The 19,423-nt window shown below is 36.5% G+C and overlaps 1 protein-coding gene and 1 non-coding gene across 6 annotated transcripts in view; both read left to right on the plus strand.

Moving 5' to 3' along the window:
* The window catches only part of PDE3A (phosphodiesterase 3A), a 363,124-nt gene that overhangs the window by 137,587 nt on the left and 206,114 nt on the right, over positions 1 to 19,423 (plus strand). The gene's annotated exons all lie outside the window — the stretch shown is intronic.
* TRNAC-GCA (transfer RNA cysteine (anticodon GCA)) lies at positions 568 to 639 on the plus strand. The gene has a single exon. It is a non-coding gene; the product is annotated as a tRNA-Cys (tRNA).

A 19,423-nucleotide genomic window follows, 5' to 3' on the forward strand; every position in this document is an offset into this window, starting at 1 on the left:
GGGACCAAACCCAGGACTCCTGTTGTAGACAGATTCCTTACCGTCTGAACTATTAGGAAAGCCCTTCAAGCAATAGCAAAAAATCATCATATTCTGTTGAGATCATACTTCATCCTTGGTGACTCAGATGGTAAAGAATCAGCCCACAATGCAGGAGACACAGGTTTAATTCCTGGGTCGGAAAGATGGCCTGGAGAAGGGAATGTCGACCCACTCCACTATTCTTGCCAGGGAAATTCCATGGACAGAGGAGTCTGGTGGGCTATGGACAGGCTGACAGGGAGGCCTGGCATGCTGCAGTCCATGGGGTCACCAAGAGTTGGACACCACTTGGTGACTGAACAAACAAATTGAGATCATAAGAAGCATGTGAAATTAGACAAATGTCAATTCTTGTATTTGTTTCCTGGGACTCTGTAAAAAAGTACCACAAATTGAATGGCTTAAACAGCAGAAAGCTATCGTCTCTCAGTTCTGCAGGATAGAATATTTCTTAATTTATTTATTTTTAATTGAAAGATGATTGCTTTAAAATATTGTGTTAGTCTCTGCCATACATTAGGGGCTTCCCTGGTGGCTCAGACGGTAAAGCGTCTGCCTGCAATGCAGGAGACCCGGGTTCAATCCCTGGGTTGGGAAGATCCTCTAGAGAAGGAAATGGCAACCCACTCCAGTATTCTTGCCTGGAAAATCCCATGGTTGGGGCCTGGTAGGCTATAGTCCATGGGGTTGCAAAGAGTCGGACACGACTGAGCGACTTCACTTCCCTTCTGCCATACATTAACATGAGTCAGCCATAGGTATATATATGTCCCCTCCCTCTTGAACCTCCCACTCTTCTAGGTTGTCACAGAGCACCTGATTTGAGCTCCCTGCATCATGCAACAAATTTCCGCTGGCTGTCTATTTTACATATGGTAATGTATATGTTTCCATGCTGCTCTCTCAATGCATCCCACCCTCTCCTTCTACCACTAGTGTCTGTAGAATTGGTCCCTTGGAAGAATTTTGAAGGCAGAGACTGTTCTATGTCTGCCTCCTGGGTTTTTGTGGTCTCAGACATTCCTTGACTTGTAGGTAGTGGTCTGCTTATGTTTTTACATCACGTTCACTCAGTGTGTCTGTTCCTGAGTCCAGATTTTTTCTATGTATAAGGATGCAGTCACATTGGATCATGCATGCATGTGTGTTCAGTTGCTTAGTTGTGTCCGACTCTTTGTGACCCCATGGATTGCAGCCTGCCAGGCTCCTCTGTCCATGGAATTTTCCAGGCAAGAGCACTGAAGTGGGTAGCCATTTCTTCCTCCAGGGGATCTTCCCAACCCAAGGATCGAACCCATGAATCCTGGCTTTCCTTCTTTGGCAGGCATGTTCTTTACCACTGAGTCACCTAGGGCCCACCCTAATGATCTCATCTTGACTTTATCATCTGCAAAGACCCTATTTCCAAATAAGATCGTATTCACAGTGCTGGGATTAGGACTTCAGTATGTTTTCAGGGGACAGGATGGGCCCAATTTAACCCATAATAGTTCTTGAATCATTACTTTGCTCCTTTGTGATGAATTTTTAATTTTCTGAATGCATTCTATTTCTGTTATGAGTGCTCAGAGTGAGACAAAAAGTCCACTTGAATGTATTGACTTATTTAGTGAGAAAACGGGTTGAAGTTTCATGATGATTAAAAAATGAAGTTTCCTATTTTTTCATGCATATGCTGATATTGATATTTTATGAAAACTACTGAACTATAAGGATTTGCTTTCCTGCCTTTGTTATGAAATCTGTGTCTTCAGAATTTATGATATTTATTATCCTTTCTATGCTTTTTTTAAAAAAAAAATTTATTTACCATTAAGAGTTACTGCTCATTACTATCCTCATTTCGGGGCTTCCCGGGTGGCTTAGTGGTAAAGAATCTGCCTGCAATGCAGGAGATCCAGGTTCGCTCCCTGGGTGGGGAAGATCCCCTGGAGGAGGAAATGGCAACCCGCTCAAGTATTCTTGCCTGGAAAATCCCACAAACAGAGGAGCTGGGCAGGCCACAGTCCCTAGTGTCACAAAGGGTCAGACATGACTGAAGCGACTTACCATGCATGCATCCTAATTTCAGTACATTTGTCTCTTTTGTAATATGGCAGGCTATGGAGTGCAAAGATTTATTTTTTTTTCTGGGTTAGCAAGAAATAAATAATCTAATAAATTTTGATGAGCACTCTGAAACAACTGGGGCAGTTGTGGCCTGAACAACTAGATGAAGGACTTCACCCCACTAATACCTAGATACTCCTGGTTGTGGTTCTTATTGGTATTTCATCATTTCTCTAAATAAAATCCAAGATATAGTTGTTGTTTTTTTAAATATCACAACTCTAAATTCTAATTTTACCCAGTTTCTGTCAGGCCTTTAAAGTACATTTTCCCTGATATTTATATTGATATAGTGATATATATTTACTGGGATTAGCAATTCTAGGTTCCTGGTACATATGTATCTCCTGTTTTTAAAAGTGAAAATATGATCATATAGTATTTTAGGAACTGGCTGCTTTTGAGGGGTCACCTAATCACAGATATTAAAAACATATGTTTGTTTGAGATCAAGCTCTAGGTGTAGAAACTCTCAGAGGATTATTTTAGGTTTTAGGATGTTTAAGTTTTTTATAATATCTTTTCTGATTGTTGAAGTAATCCATGCTTATTAAACAAATTTTGGAAAATGCAGAAAAGTATATTGGGGAAACTACTTGCAATTCAACCATAATGTAGTTGCTCTTAAATATTATTGGTGATGTACATGTCTGTGAATGTGAGCGCACATGCCTATGTATAGATCTAAAGGATTTTTTTAATAAAAAATGTAAGTCATGACTCACACAAATATAAAATGAATACCTGCCAAATATTTCCCTTATCTGATTAAGGAGGGAACAGATAAGATATGGCACCTGATTCGCAGGAGAAGTCAAAGTGTCCCACATTCATTGTCAGATAAAGTATGATGGAAATCAATTTTTTCAAAATGGGAAACTGATCACTGTCTATAGGGCAAGAATCAGCTGCATTCCAATGGGCAGAGCATGCATTTCTCTTAGGATCAGTGTTCGGGCAGTAACTTGCACGGTTATCAGTTTTCTGTTACTTAGGATTTATAAAATGGCTTCAACACAATGAAAGCCAGAAGTATCCAGATGTGTGAGCTGAGCTGGTCATGAACCCACTCATTTATTTTGTTTTGCTTGGTTTTTCCCCCCACTTCATAGTGTTTCACAATTTTTCCATGCAGCTTGTGTTAGTATTTCTTTTCATCAATTGGAATTACTGTTTTTGCATTTTTCCATTTTTTCAGCTAATGTAATTGACAATCAACCATGTGTATTTTTCTTCCTATTGACATCACAATTGTCCACATAGTTACCAATGAGCATTATGAAATGCATAAACAAACACAAAAACAAGGAAACAAAAGTAAATCAAAACCAGTCTTCCCCTTCCGTCCCTGTCTTTACTCTGGGCGAGGACACATCCCTTCTTCACTGTCTTGTGTCCAGGCACCCTTACTTTCTGTTATGCACTTTTCCTCCACTCCCAAACACACAGCCACCCTGATTAGTCCAATCCTGACTCTGAAGTTTGCAGTTTTTCTTGCTTCGATTGATGAGACTAGCCACACCACCTGAGCAATGCATGCAACAGTGTTCATTGTCTGTGAAAAAGAATTCTTAGCATTTATCTTTATAGCTTCTATTTCACTGCAGTTATAGAGCTTTGCCAAAGTAGCCTAATCTTCAAAAAAGTTTCAAAATTCATCTCTGTTTTTATTCCCATGAGCCAATTCTCTCTTTTTAGAGGAACTGGCTATTTAATGCCAGAAGTAACATTCTCAGTATTTAATCATATTATTTTGTCTGAAGTATCCAAGGTCAAACTGATATTTTATATTTTAGTAGCCACTTTTAGCTAATAATTCTTCAGGAGCTAATCAATTCTTTGGGAATTTCTGATGAATACAGTATTCCAAATTCATTTACACATTCTGAATTTAAACATAGCTATCTAAAAGTGAACTCATTTTTAGGAGAGAGAGTTCATTTAGGAGAGGGAGAGGGATGGATTTGTAGTTTGGGGTTAGTAGATACAATCTGGGGCTTCCAAGGTGATGCTAATGTTGAAGACTGTCTGCCAATGCAGGAGACACAGAAAACAAGGGATCAATCCTGAATCGGGAAGAGTCCCTGGAGGAGGAAATGGCAACCCACTCCAGTATTCTTGCCTGGAGAATTCCATGGACTGAGGAGCCTGGTGGGCTACAGTCCATAGGGTTTCAAAGAGTCAGATACAACTGAGCATACCCTACAAATGCAAGGGATTGCATTTAGAATAGATAAACAGCTAGGTCCTACTGAATATAGCACTGTGAACTATATCCAATCTCCTGGGATAAATGGAAAACAATATATAAAATGAGTGTATATATATGTATAACTGAGTTACTTTGTTACATGCAGAAATTAGCACAACATTGTAAATCAACTATGCTTTAATAAAAAATGAACTTACTGCCTGCTTCCTTTTAAGTGCATGTTTTTATTAACAATTATTTTCTTGGTCATTTTTTCTTTCATTAATGCCTTTTGTATTTTATTTTCATTTTTAGTGCATAGGCAAGAGAAGAGAAAAACAGATTCCTTTTTGTCTTTTCTAGCAGTTAATACTAAATTATTAATGGGAATCCCCTACTTAGCTTTTCGTTTGGCTGTGAACTATAGTCAGAGTAACATAGCTACTGGGCTTAGCAGTCAGCCCCTGAAAATATGAGCAGACATTGAGGTGGACATGAAAAAGATGGTTGTCCCTGTGCCAGGATCTTATTACCATTTTTTTTTTCCTGACAGCAGGTTTTATCTTTATTAGCTATTTTGGGGTACATATATAGAAATACATGAAAATTAAAGGAGCAAGGTGGACAAAGAATGTTGCCTGCCATCAGCCACTGTAGCATCCAGGACAGTGTACCCTAAGGGGAATTCAGGATGGAAAAAAATAGGATACTGACCCTAGACAGTTAAGATATATATCAAAGGAGTAATTTCAGTAAACCCAGACTCTTAAATTTTCCTACACATTGAAAAGCACTAAAATAATCAACTTGAGATGTCTGTTGTGATAAGCAGTAACTTTTTGATTTTTTTTTTTTTTACAGCAAAAACTCCTATAAATGCTGGCTGCTCCCTTACATCTTTTGAATAGTTCCTCAGAGCAATCTGAGATGCTGTCTCTCACTTATTGCCATTTTTGATTGAAAAAAAAAATGTATTGAGTATAAGTAAATGTCTATAGCCATGAAAATAAGACAAATGAACCATTTGCTTTAACTAACATGTATTGCATATAATTGTAAGAATGTAAAGTTAATGTGTAGCTCTCCACCAGTCTCTACAGAGGAGGGGAAATAATTCATGCCTAGGTATATTAATGTTTAACTGAATTGTTTTATATACAATTGTATGTGATCTTGAGATACAGCATTTACGTAAGATTTATAGTTTAATTCCAAGTTATGCCTCACCTATAGCCAACACAGCTTTTATTCTAGTGAGAAAAAGTCTGAGAGTAATGTTCACTGATTTAGATTTTGATGACAGATGGGTCTTAGGGCAGAATAACGTCCACAGCTTGGAGACATTGATTGTTAACATTTACGCTCTAATAATGAATGACCTGGATTTTTTCCACGTTTGAGGTCTTGACGTCATGGAGGCTAAAGGATTAGGGGCTGTGGCATATTTCCCGCTGGCAGTCATTCATTACTAAATCCCTGGTAGGAGAGTTGGATTTGAATGACATCTGGAGGTTTCGTGTACCTAGATGTGGGGGGCTTCTGGATTTACATTTTTCTGTTAAGCTAAATTTGCCTTTTAGGAAGTATCACAAGTGCAACTGATGGATTTCACATTTCACGTTAAGAAGGGCTGAAAGATGGGAAGAATTGAAGCAGAAATATTGGTCTTTTATGATGTCTTTAATTGAATAGAATTAGTTAATTTGATGTTAGTTACTCATATCAAGCATTGCTTGAGCTCCATAGATTTCAGGAAGACATATTTGTTATTATGATTTAAACGTGAAGATTGAATATTTTAATGTATCAGAAAATTACAGCAGTTATCTTTGAAGGTTCAGAAAGGAAGTATTCTGAAGTATCTAGCAATGGGGCAAAACTGTTAGTAATTGAATCCCAATTTCTTTCTAAAGCCCTTTGTTCTGCAGGAAACTCACCATGAGTGTTGAAGAAGTGATGTGGCAATGTTGCATTTGTAGCATGTAAGAGGGATATAGAAGACTTCTCTGCATTGTGACTAAGCAGAGAGGTGCATGTGTACATTGAGCTTGAAATGTGACTTTAGACTCCAGTTCCCTATAAAATATTGTTTATATAGTCTGATCATACAGGTGTGATGAAATCTGAAGGATGTTTACTCTATTATACATTAATAATGCCCCAAAGGAAGCTATAAGATTCCATCATTATTAAATTCTGGAGTATTAAAAGTGTAATATTGTTTCTCTTTTTTTGGTTCTCATCTCATCAGAAAAGCCAGTTCTGAGCATCTCTTTGGCACATTACCAAATATGAGAAATAATAATGTTCTATTTTCCTATTCAAGGATTTTTTTTTGCAACCCAAGAGTAACAGTGCATAGCATATTGTCTAGACCTCTGCGCTAGAGAACGATTTTCCATAATATTATAAAAAAGCCTGTAGTCAAAATTAAAATTTTAACTTTAAAGTGGATATCCATCCTTGGAGGGTTACTCTACAAGTATACTAGATTTCTTTAAGTAATAGTCAGTAGTAATAAGTGGTATCAAATCCTTTTGTCATCTCATTAATAGTTATTATATAACACTCTATTGCATATTTATTAGAAAAATATAAAGTAAAATTTAAATATTGTAGAACTATAAAATAGAGAAGTTTATGCTCCCCTGTAATCCTACTTCCCAGATAAAACTCTTATCAATATTTTAGTGCACAGTCTTTTAATACTACAAAAGACACACATACTACCTTACTGAGGAGGCAGGATTGCGTGGTGGATAGAGGTGGAGCACAGATTCTGGAATAAAACTGCCTGAATTTGAATCCTGTCTGACCCCCTGGAAAAGAAAATGGTAACCCAGTCTGATATTCTTGCCTGGGAAATCCTGTGGATAGAGGAGTCTGGCAGGCTACAGTCCGTGGGGTTGCAAAGAATCAGATACAACTGAGTGACTAACACTCAACTTCTCCTACTCTGTGAGCCAGGGTTCTGGCAGGAAAGACCCAATCAAAGTGACTGAAGACTTTGAGGAAGCGACTAGTTATAGAGATGTGAAGGGAAACAAGGAATGGTGAGGCAACCTGGGTTAGTGAGAGGGGAATCCCCTACCGCACCTCCTACCCTACCCCCACTCCCCTGGGCCAGAAAGCACAGGCAGAGAGGAAGCTGTTATTGTAATTCAGTGACAGTGTAGCTGTGGGAAAGGGGTTACAAAGCAGAGACTGTGGTCCCAAGGAGAGGAGAGCAGCCCTGTTGGGTCACTGCATGGCAGTGAGCAGAAGGGAAGGCACTGGAGGTGAATGTGAAGCTCCCACTTCTACCACCTTTCTCCACCTCACCTTTGAGGGTCACTCGCATCAGCTAAATCCATAGACTCAGGAGGACAAGCAGAGCCATGGGTAGAAATCAGCTTCTTTTTTTCTTCTTTTAAATCTTTGTTGAATTTGTTAAAATATTGCTTCTGTTTTATGTGTTTTGATTTTTTGCCTGCAAGGCATGTGGGGTCTCAGCTCCCTGGCCAGGGATCCAGCCTACACCCCCTTCACTTGAAGGTGAAGTCTTAACCACTGGACTGCCAGGCAAGTCCCTGAAATCAGAGGAGGAAGATGAGATGGGAACGAGGGGCAGATGGAGTATTACAGACAAAAGTACTTACTAACTGTATGACTTGAGAAGAAGTATTGGCAGGTTACTCTGCTTCAGTTTCCTTATCAGTTCAATGGGGAAAATAATAGAGCCAATAATTCAGGGTTACTGTAAGAGATAAATTAGTTATTATGAATGAAATGTATAGATGAGTACTCCCTAGGTAGACATGGGTTAAGCAAGTATTATTAATTGCACCATCATTTCTTTATGAATTCATTTTACATGGACTATTCAGAAAAATTGAATTTTTGCTTTAGCAGTATATCTTGATCATCTCTCTCTGTATGTGTATATAAATATACATACATGAAGACAATACATATACATTATACGTACATATACATAAATGACCATACATAAAATACAGCCACTTCTCTCTCTTTTCACATATGCACTCACTTTCACTCACACACTCCTGAACTCCACTTACTATTGGCTTCAGAGTATTCCATGGTATGACTATACCATTTGTTGTTGTTGTTATTTAGTTGCACAGCCCTGTCTGATTCTTTGCAACCCCATGGACGGCAGCACACTAGGCTTCCCTGTCCTTCATCATCTCCCGAAGTTGGCTCAAATTCATGTCCATTGAATCGGTGCCATCCAACCATCTCATCCTTTGTCGCCCTCTTCTTCTGACTATACCATGATATGTATAAATTTTGCTGTTTTGATGGAGATTTGGACAATTTTGTTATTTCACTATTATGCATATAATACTGTAGGAGCATTTCGCCTTTTAACTGCTAATTTTAGATTCAAAAGAAGCAAGTGTGTTTTGTGCAATTGAACCATCTACACAAAATCATCTTCAGGCCACTCTGATGAGAAGGAATGTGAATGAGTGACATGAGTACAGCTGTTCCGGAAGTGGCTGAAGCCTTTCATTTTCCTAGGTCCTCACCCCATTCAACTCTATAGAGAAGGAAAAGCCTTATAGCTTTTCATGAACTGTAACTTTTCTGAAGAATGACTTTTTAAATATTATTTTCTTGATAGTATAATCCACTATAGTACACTCAGGCCTCATATATTTTATCAAAATGTTGCTAATTGTGTACACAAATTCAAAGGCATATTTTTAATTTTGTTGATTTCACTGGATTTAGGTCAGAGAAACACAATTGTGGGTGGCAGCCTGAAATCTAATGCTGTGTATGTACATTTTCAATGCAATAATATGTCTTATGACCATGATAAACACACACACACTCTCTCTATATATGTATATATACATGCACACACACACACACATGTAGTGTGTGTGTGCATGTGTGTGTGTGTGTGTGTATATATATATTTAGAGAGAGAAAGAGAGTTTTGACCTAGAACTTTTTTATCCTTACATGACAAATAAACGTTCCCTTTACAATAGAGTACATTTTCTAAAATTTAGTTAACCAAGTATGAAGAAAAAGTGACATTTATTTACTTTTCTGCTTCTAAGTGGATAGCAATACATATCATTCTGCATTTCAGTCCTTAAGAATATTTTGCCCTGTAGTGGAAAATTTAGAATGAGAAAAAAAGTTTTCCACTCAGTGTTTATTAAGGATGAACTGAAGATAATTAGAACAAATGAGATTATAAACAGCTCTGCATAAAATGTGTGTTTTAGTGGCTCTGGTGGCAAGCTGTCCTCAGTACAGTCCCACTCAGTTTCATCACGTAAGTGATTTAGGATGCATGAGATTGTTGTGAATAAATAAATTGTACAGTATGTATTTATTCAGATACATCTTTTGTCTAAAATATTCAATTTGAGAAAAATGGAAAAAGGAAAAGAGAATGCTTTATGAATTTCCATGCTGTATCTTTTGCCCTAACTCTGCCTGATAGAAAATGTTTACATGCTCAGTTGTTCAGTCATGTCTGATTCTTTGTGACCCCGTGGACTGTAGCCTGACAGGCTCCTCTGTTCATGGGATTCTCCAGGCAAGAATATTGGAGTGGGTTGCCATGCCGTCCTCCATGGGATCTTCATGACCCAGGGATTAAACCGGCATCTCTGGCCATCTCTGTTATTAGCAGGCGGAGTTTTTACCAACTGTGCCACCTACTCCATGCTTACACGAGATTCTGCTCTCCTGTCCCTGCCTTCCTGCCCATTTTGTGGCTCTTCTGTGGTCTTTAACACATACTCTGATAATCTATGTCTCTGGATTCAGATTTGAACCTTTACTTTCCTTTTTAAAATTGTTTTTTTAATTTTCGTAAAAGTCACATAATATAAAACATACTATTCTAACCGTTTTTAACTCCATACTTCAGTGGCACTAAGTACATTCACACTGCGCAACTCTCACCATCATCCATCTCCTTGAAAGGAGATGGTACGATCTGTTTGTAGGACATATATTAAGTTAACCTTAAAAATGCATTCCAATATACATTGCTTTGATTTCACTTATATGAGGTAGTTAGAATAGTCAAATTCATACAGTCAGAAAGTACATTGGTAGATGCTTAGACCAGGAGATGCAATGGTAGGGAGTGTGGATAAAGAGTCAGGCTTGAACCTGTATCCCTAGAATCTAGCATAATACCCAGCAAAACTTGAAATGCTTTAGGATTTTAGATTACTTCCCTTTGTAACCACAAGCTCAGTAATTAGGAAGTTAGGATAATACAAAGAAGTAAAAGAAAAAATCATTACAATCTTATGACTCTGAGATAAACAATTAATGTTTTATGTACCTTCAATCATTTGTTGTATTTTACATAGAGGTGCAACAGTACAGAATGTTTAATTTTGAATATTCCTTTTAAGTCTATTTCACAAGCTCTTTTTTCAGGTATTAAGTGTTCAAAAACATCTTTGATGGTCGTGTGCCAGTTTACTCTATGGCTATGATATAACTTACTCTTTTAGACATTTTGTGTTGTTACCTAATTTTCCCTATTACAAATAATAGTGAGATTTTTTTTTAATCTTAAGTTGTAGATCTTTTTATAAAAACATTCCTAGAAGTGGAATTATTAAGCCAAATGGTATGAACATTTTAAAACTTTCCATACATATTGCCAGATTGCTTTTCAAGAAGTTTGTACCAATTTACACTCCCACGAGAAGTGTAGGAGAGTGCCTGCTAAGTTTTTAATTGGATTTCTTTGCTAAGAAACCAAATGGACAACATTTATCTGATCATTAAAACAAAAATGAGAGCATAACTCTTTAGGCATTTCACTGTCAAGATGAAAATTTTGGTCTGTTGGGTTTCTGTTATGCATTGAAGGAATTCTGCATGTTAAATTATATTGCTTTTATCCTCATTAGATCATCAGACTACAAGAATAGCTTGAATTTGATTAATATTTTGCTGCTGTTTGTCACTCTTAATATCTATAAAAATCAACAGTGGTTAAAAAATACTGTGCCAGGGTTCTGACCCCCTTCCTTTGGATTGGAGTCGGTGGTGAGAAGTGGGAACTGATTAAGAGTTACAAAAAACAGCTGTGCTGGACTGGCTCACGGTGCCTGCCTTGTCTGTGGGGAAGGAAGCAGGAACTATCTGACACTGGGTACTTCATATTTTAACTGGTGGATGGATGCATAATGGAAGAATAAATGAAGTGATGAAGGGATAAGCACACAAACCTGCTGATGTTCAAAGTCATCCATTCACAGTTGTAGTATAGAGGGGCAACCCTCTTTACCGTGGATGAAGGCATGTTTGGCTTATCAGAATGATACTTGTTAAAATGTCTTGGCCTTCCAGGTCACTATAATAGAACCAACCCCTTCCCCTTGTGTGAGCATGTGGGCATGTGTGTGCATGTGTGCGTGCACACACATGCACACACAAAGCTAATCCTCAGAAATCTGACATGGCCGCTGTGATTCCTATTGTCCTTAGGTCACATGGTGCCCTTCAGATTACCTCTGTCATCTCATGGGCCAAGTCCTTTTAGAGCCATACAGATACTTTACTTTGATTCATTCTTTTCAGTCAGGTGTCTGTATTCAGTTGTTGGAATTCATCCAAAATTGTGTACCTGACTTTAGGAATTAAGTATACTTTCTTTCAAAAAACACAATTTTTTATTTGCTTTGCTGTATTGGACAAAAGAAATATTGCTTCTGAACTTAAATTTCTGTCTCTCATTGAGTTGGGCTATATACTCAAGGAAAGCATTCTTCAACCACAGCTGCCAGACTTTGTATATAGGATATGTGTGTGTGTGTGTGTGTGTGTGTGTGTGTGTGTGTGTGTATATGTATGAATGTGACATATATATATATATATATATATGAATGTGACATATATATATATATATATATGTGAATGTGACATAGGAAGTCGGAAGGTTTCCAGAAGATAATCATTTATCTTACTGTCTATATCCTTAATACCATCCTTGCCACATATAAGGGGATCGGCCCAGGAAATGTAAGAGAAGTTCCATCAAGAAGAATTATCCTTGGATTTTGTTCTCCATGTTATCTGAAAGCTTCAAGCTTATCATAGTTGTTTATTTTATGTGTTGAGACAGCATCTGTTATATAATGGAAACTATAGTGTTAGATCCTTCTTCTCAGAAGACCAACCAGGCTGCTGTAGTGAAAGCTGCCCGTGATAGTTCCCTAAAGAAAATACTTATTTAGAAAACATCTTAATAAGATTAAAAACATACCTTAATGTGATTTTAGTATAATTGATAAAGTACTTTATACCTGCTAATCCTAGAAGCATAGCTTGTCTTGATTTAAATCTATATATCTATATGTGTGTCTATATATATATATGATTATTTGAAATGTAATGAATTCTTTATAGTCTCTTAAATGGATGTATTTTAAGAGGCTTCTATACTTTAGGGTTCCTCGTTAACAAGTTAAAATCTTGGGCAGGTATTTCTGCTATCATGTTACATATGAAACCTAGGTTTTGCAAACTGTGCCCTAAAAACTAAACAGATAACAAAACAAAAACCAAAAAACCCAACAATAAACAAAAAAAAATATGACCATGAGAAAAAGAGGTGGAACACCACTTAGAACTTGGGCAACTTTGTAACCAGAAAGCTAACAGAAAAATAGTAAATCTAAACAAACCCCTAGTGGCATTAGAACCACAAGTTAGTACAAAGAAAGAAAGAAATAGTATATTAAGCATAAAACTTTACCTTAATTAAAAAAAAAAAGGTAAGCGTAGATTGTTGGACAGAAATGAAAAGTTGTGCCTTCTTAGAAGTGGAGGCAAGGGCAAAATACATCAAGATCAGGGAAACACACATTGCTAAATTCCAAGAGAGACCCATGAATCAAAGTGAACAAAGAATGGAGTGGCAGTAAATGGGTGAGAATGTGTCTTGTGCTGCTCATTGTGCTGATAAACTTTGTGTTCTGCCCCTGTAAATTGGTGGCTAAACTTTAACCAGCTGGGGAAGAAAACTTCACATAAGTCATACATCTTCTGCTACCCCATTATTTACCAATTCATTGACTATGAGCCAATGAACTATACAGAATCATGTGATGTAGCAGAAAAGACTTACTAGGGTTGTATGCTAAACTAAAAGAAACTGAACACAAGAAATATAACTTATGCCCTATAGTTTTCCCATTAATCCGTAGTAAGCATTTTCCACAATCTCCATTACATAGATGATAACTTTACCTGTTCTATTAAAGCAAAGTTTACCCTAACATCAAATAATAAAAAATCCCAAGTCTCCTAGGTTGGTGGGCACCATGGAGGTTGTGAATTAAGATATGAGGTATTCCTGATGGAAGGATATACTCTGGGATATCTAAATTTATTTCAAAATCAAGTTATAAGGCTTTTACTTGATTTCATCAAGTTTTATTTTTCTTTATCTGTTGGACTTTGAACCAATAGGACAGAACTTTGTTTATTTGTATATCTGATATAGAATATCACGATGGAAAACAATGTCTCTTTTCCTTTCTCCCTCTCTTCCTTTTAAATACAGATATGTAAAAGCAACAGCAGTAAAAAGCAAGAATTTGAAGTAAATGGTTGCCCCCTTGCATTGACACACACAAAAGATGGATCAAAACTCACACTTCTGTTAGATGTCTGGGTAGAAAACTGGCACACAGTTGTGTTTTGCACTTCTGGCCCTTTGGAAAGTAGTGATTAAAATCCAGCTGGTGGAGTTGGACATGCATTCCAATCTATGCTCTGATACCAGGAAACCTTGGACATTGTCCTTAGTCTAACTGTTCCACAGACCATATTTGTTGAGAAGTTGCAGAATCTACTTCTGTAGAATTTCTGGTAAGATTATAATAAGAAAATGTATATCAAATACTTGTCACTATGCTTGATGTGCAGTAGCTTCTCACTGGCTACCATGCACTTGTTTGAGATTATTCTTAGTCATCTTTGTTACTGTAGTGTTCAATGAACCCTTGTAAAATTGTTGCAGGTAAGCAATGAAAGTAAAGGCTTTCTTAGGCAATTACAGATTGACTATGTAATATTCCTGAAATTGTTCCTATGTCTATTTCAGAATTTGTAATTTTGAAAAATGAGATTAACTGATTTTTTAATATATAAGACAGATATGAGTCAATGGTAGTATTTGTATAGCTAGACTAATGCAAAAACGTACAGTTTCATGCAAATGACTTTTGTTAAACTTGTTCAGTTTAGTAGAATCAAGTGGTCTATATCTTTTCTCTCTCCCTGTTTTCCTACCTTTAAGTGTGTTCTTTTTCTTTAGTTATTTTATTGAGATATGATCTATATGCAGTAAAGTACACAGATCCTAAGTGTACTTTTCAATGAGTGTGACAAATGCATGCGACCTGCATATATTCTTTCTGTTCATATCATTGTTTCCTTTACCATCATTATTAACACATAACATTTACTGAGTAATAACCAGTGTCAAGTATCTATGGAACATTTTACCCACGTATTCATCAGTCCTCCCAACAATCCTACCTGTTTCAAACTACTGTTTGTCCCATTTTACAGATGAGAACTGAGTTTAACATAAAGTCTCTAAGGTCACTTGCTTTGCCTAAGTCACAGAGAGCTGCCTTAGAACCTAAGCTTTGCCCCTGACTAGCATCTCTCTGTCACTTCTGTAGAAGCCAGGCAACAATTTCTTTTTACTCTAATGAAATTGCATGCACGGGCTTCTCATTGTGGTGACTTCTCTTGTTGCAGAGCATGGGCTCAAGGGTGGGTGGGCTCAGTAGTTACGGCTGCCAAGTTCTAAAGCGCAGGCTCAGTAGTTGTGGTGCACAGTGTTAGTTGCTCTGTGTCATGTGGGATCTTCCCAGACCAGAGATCGAACTGCTGTCCCTTACATTGCAAGGCGGATTCTTTACCACTGAGCCCCCTGGGAAGCCCTGGCACAAATTCTTTTAGTCAAAAATTCTCAGTCATTCTGTTTGTGAGTATATTTTTCATAATTGTGAAATCAGTATATATGAGAGATCATTGTAGTGTTTTATCAAATGAAATCCAGTAAATAGAGACATTGAAGTGTTTCCTGTAAGTGAAAGGACTGTTGAAAACAGAAACTATGTGTTTGTATATATGTTATATAGTGGAATGCAGTATGAACAAAATAATCTAATTAAAGTTTAGTCCAATTTACTTCACTTGGAATATGTATCATCTGTTATTTTTAATTGAAGGCAAATTGCCATTGACTAGTGACAATGTATTTTGATACTCAAATAATGAGCAATCTTTAATATATTGTTTAAAAGAAGAAAATGATTAATTTATTGTATTTTGAAATTTAAAATGTTTGCCCATATTGTTAAAAAAAAAAAAGGCCCACAATCTAAAATTGATCTAAAATTGGTCCCCTCACCAGTTTTCACTCAGACTTTGAATATTTTTCTATTTTATATGATCTAAAATTCTTTTTACCTTTCTTCTTTCAGAATTATTTTCTATATTTGTTATTTGGACTGTTCAGCCAGTTTGCTAAGCAGAAGAATATAACAAATATTCGTTCAAATGGATTTCCTCAAAGTCTTTAAAAATACACATATTATATCTACTTGGAGGGCTTCTCTAACTTTTAAAAGTAAGATAGAATAATTAAGTGAGAAATGAGAAAATATTCATTGAGTCAAACATAATATTTTCTTTATCCATTGAATGCCTGTAGTACTATAACCTATGTAAACTCAGTGCCAAGCCAGTGGTTTATTGTTTGGAAAGTGCTGAGTAAATTTCTGTGAAACTACCTTAATGAAGGAATATGTGATTCAGTATTTTAACCAGCTATGAACAATATCACTCCTCTAATTATGTATAAAATTATCTCCTCAACATTTTTATATCAACTTTGGGGTTTTTAAATGGAATAAAATTTTCTATTTAGTTCAGTCCGTGGAAGTGGTTGAAAATTATTCATAGAATTAAGAAATTAAATTTTACTATTCTTACTTTCCTAGAAAATTATACCGAAGGAGCATTTACAAAAATGAAACTATTTTGCAGTGATCTTAAATATTCTAAATGATTATTCCAGACTGTTTTTCAATATCTATGTTAGTTCGATGCAATGGTAATAAAATTGGAAAGGTTGTTAGATTTTTGAGAACTTAATGGTAATGGACATGATGGCATTATTGCTTTTGACATAACAGATTTAGCACATTAAGCTGACATTATTCCAGTCTTATACTAAGTAATTTGCCGAACTTTAAGCGGCTCATCTTCTTATAGTATTAGAGCCTCCATTATGACTTCAGTAACCTCTGTATTTGTTAAACTTTGCAATTTGTGTGGGATGAACTTTAAAAAATTAGGGAATACAAATCATTGTTCATCTGTTTTTATTTTATTTTTTTAATTTTATTTTATTTTTAAACTTTACATAATTGTATTAGTTTTGCCAAATATCAAAATGAATCCGCCACAGGTATACATGTGTTCCCCATCCTGAACCCTCCTCCCTCCTCCCTCCCCATACCATCCCTCTGGGTCGTCCCAGTGCACCAGCCCCAAGCATCCAGTATCGTGCATCGAACCTGGACTGGCAACTCGTTTCATACATGATATTTTACATGTTTCAATGCCATTCTCCCAAATCTTCCCACCCTCTCCCTCTCCCACAGAGTCCATAAGACTGTTCTATCTGTTTTTAAATGAAACTTTACAAAATAATATTAATCTAAGATTACCCTCACTTATATATTATAAGTGTGTATGTGTATGTGTGTATATATATATATGTATGTGTGTATACATACATGGACTTCCCAGTGGTTCAGATGGTAAAGAATCTGCCTGCAGTGCAGGAGATCTGGGTTCCATCCCTGGATCGGAAAGATCCCCTGGAGGAGGGCATGACAACCCACTCCAGTATTCTTGCCTGGATATTCCATGAACAGAGGAGCTTGGTGAGCTACAGTCCATAGGGTCCTAAAGACTTGGACACCACTGAAGCAACTTAGCATGCACGCACGTTTGTGTGTATATACACATATATGTATGTGCATATACATATAGCTTGTGTGAGTATACACATATATGTGTGTATACATATAGTGTGTGTATATGTGTATATATATGCATGCCTGCTCGGTTCCTTCAATCATGTCTGACTCTTTGGGACCCTATGGACTGTACCCCACTAGGCTCCTCTGTCCATGGAATTCTTCAGGCAAGAATACTGGAGTGGACTGCCATGACCTCCAGGGGATCTTCCCAACCCAGGGATTAAACCCACATCTCCTGTACCTCCTACATTGCAGGTGGATTGCTTGCCGTTGAGCTCCCAGATTAGTCCATCTATATATACACATACATATATAGATATATACATCTATACTATCTATCTCATGTATTTTTGTAGGAATTATTATTAGGGGTTTGGCACTTGGTATTGACTAACACGACTTGCTCCATCCCTCATATGTTTTCAGTCTAAAAATGGAAGTGTCTAGGAAACAGTAAGGATCAGCTAAATTCTAATAATCACTTTTATGTTTTTTTTAACAATCATTTTAAAGTTTTTAGTTAAGATTGCGAGTCCAGAAATCATACAGAACATATATCTAGTTGAAAGGATGACCTAGCTAGTTAAGTTTTGAAGGGGCCATTAGCATGGGTCCTCCTGCCTAGAAAGCCATTGCCATGGATGGGGCTGTGGCTTAATTTCTCATTTTATTCTGGTATCAATTCAAAGATCCCTTATAAACAGCACCTTCTCTGAAGCAGCATGCCCAAAAGTGTTTGTCTATTTTCTGTCTTCCTTATCTGAGTCAGATCAGTCAGGGCCTTTTTCTGCTGTGTTCACTGTAATGTTTTCCATACCTAGAGGAGGTCTGACCAAAAGAAGGCCATTAGAATGTGTCTATGGAATGAATGAATGAATGAATTACAGAACTATAAAAGAACTTTTGACATCATCTTCTCTAATCTTTCTAACTTCTATAAAGAAACTAAGCCTGAGATTGGTTAGTTGATTTCCTCTGTATTCTTTTTTTTATTTTTTTATTTTTTAACTTTACAATATTGTATTGGTTTTGCCATATATCAACATGAATCCGCCACAGGTATACACTTAGACCTATGGATAGATCAACTAAACAGAAAATTAACAAGGAAACACAAACTTTAAACAATACAATAGACCAGTTAGACCTTTTTCCTCTGTATTCTTTATTCTTCCTCAGGGATTGAGGAAATACCAGAATCCCAACTGATTACTTCATTCTGTGAAATTCCCTTCTGCCTATGAGTCAGGGTAGGAAAGGGTAAAAAAACTGATGTTTAAGAGAAGGCATGGGTAATGTTCTAGAAATAGATAAGTTATATAGATACATTTGGATCATTGTGTATCTTAAGGTGTCATCTAGTTTGAATTTGTATTTTGAACCTTGAGTCATCTGGAATAATTGATATTATTAAGAAACTAAGTTTTTAAGATGCATGTTTTTGAAGTGTCATAATTTTTATATCAATACATTTCCATGTGTGGTAGCTTATTTTGGATTCTAATTTTACAATAGGCATAATTTTTTACCGTTCTTTAGAATTTATAGACCATTGTGAGGTTCATTATCTTTAAATTGCAGTTTTTCAAATGTAATGGAGTCTGTAATAATTTATAGTTACCATTAGAAAAGATAAAATGGTTCCTTAGCTTGAAAATTTTGGGTTAAGAAGAAAATGCTAAGACAGCTGATTGTCTTCAGAAGGCTCTTTGATTGATTCACAGTTGAAATTTAGGGATTGTTCATATCAGAATCTTAAGAGAAAGTCTTTAACTTCCACATTATTAGCTAAGCAAAAGACGTGCTAGTTGCATCTGAGAAAGTATTAATAGATACCAAACTTTATAGCCCAACTGAACTATGGTTTCCTCGTTGGCTTATATAATTGGCTTAAGGTGATTTCTAAAATCTCCTCTTTTCCTTAGTAACTCTGTTGCCATACACATGCATATAAACGTTTGTGTACCTACAGTAACATGTGCATATACAAGCCAATTCATATACA

The sequence above is a fragment of the Bubalus kerabau genome, chromosome 1 (genome assembly GCF_029407905.1).
Source record: "Bubalus kerabau isolate K-KA32 ecotype Philippines breed swamp buffalo chromosome 1, PCC_UOA_SB_1v2, whole genome shotgun sequence".
Classification (NCBI taxonomy): domain Eukaryota; kingdom Metazoa; phylum Chordata; class Mammalia; order Artiodactyla; family Bovidae; genus Bubalus; species Bubalus kerabau.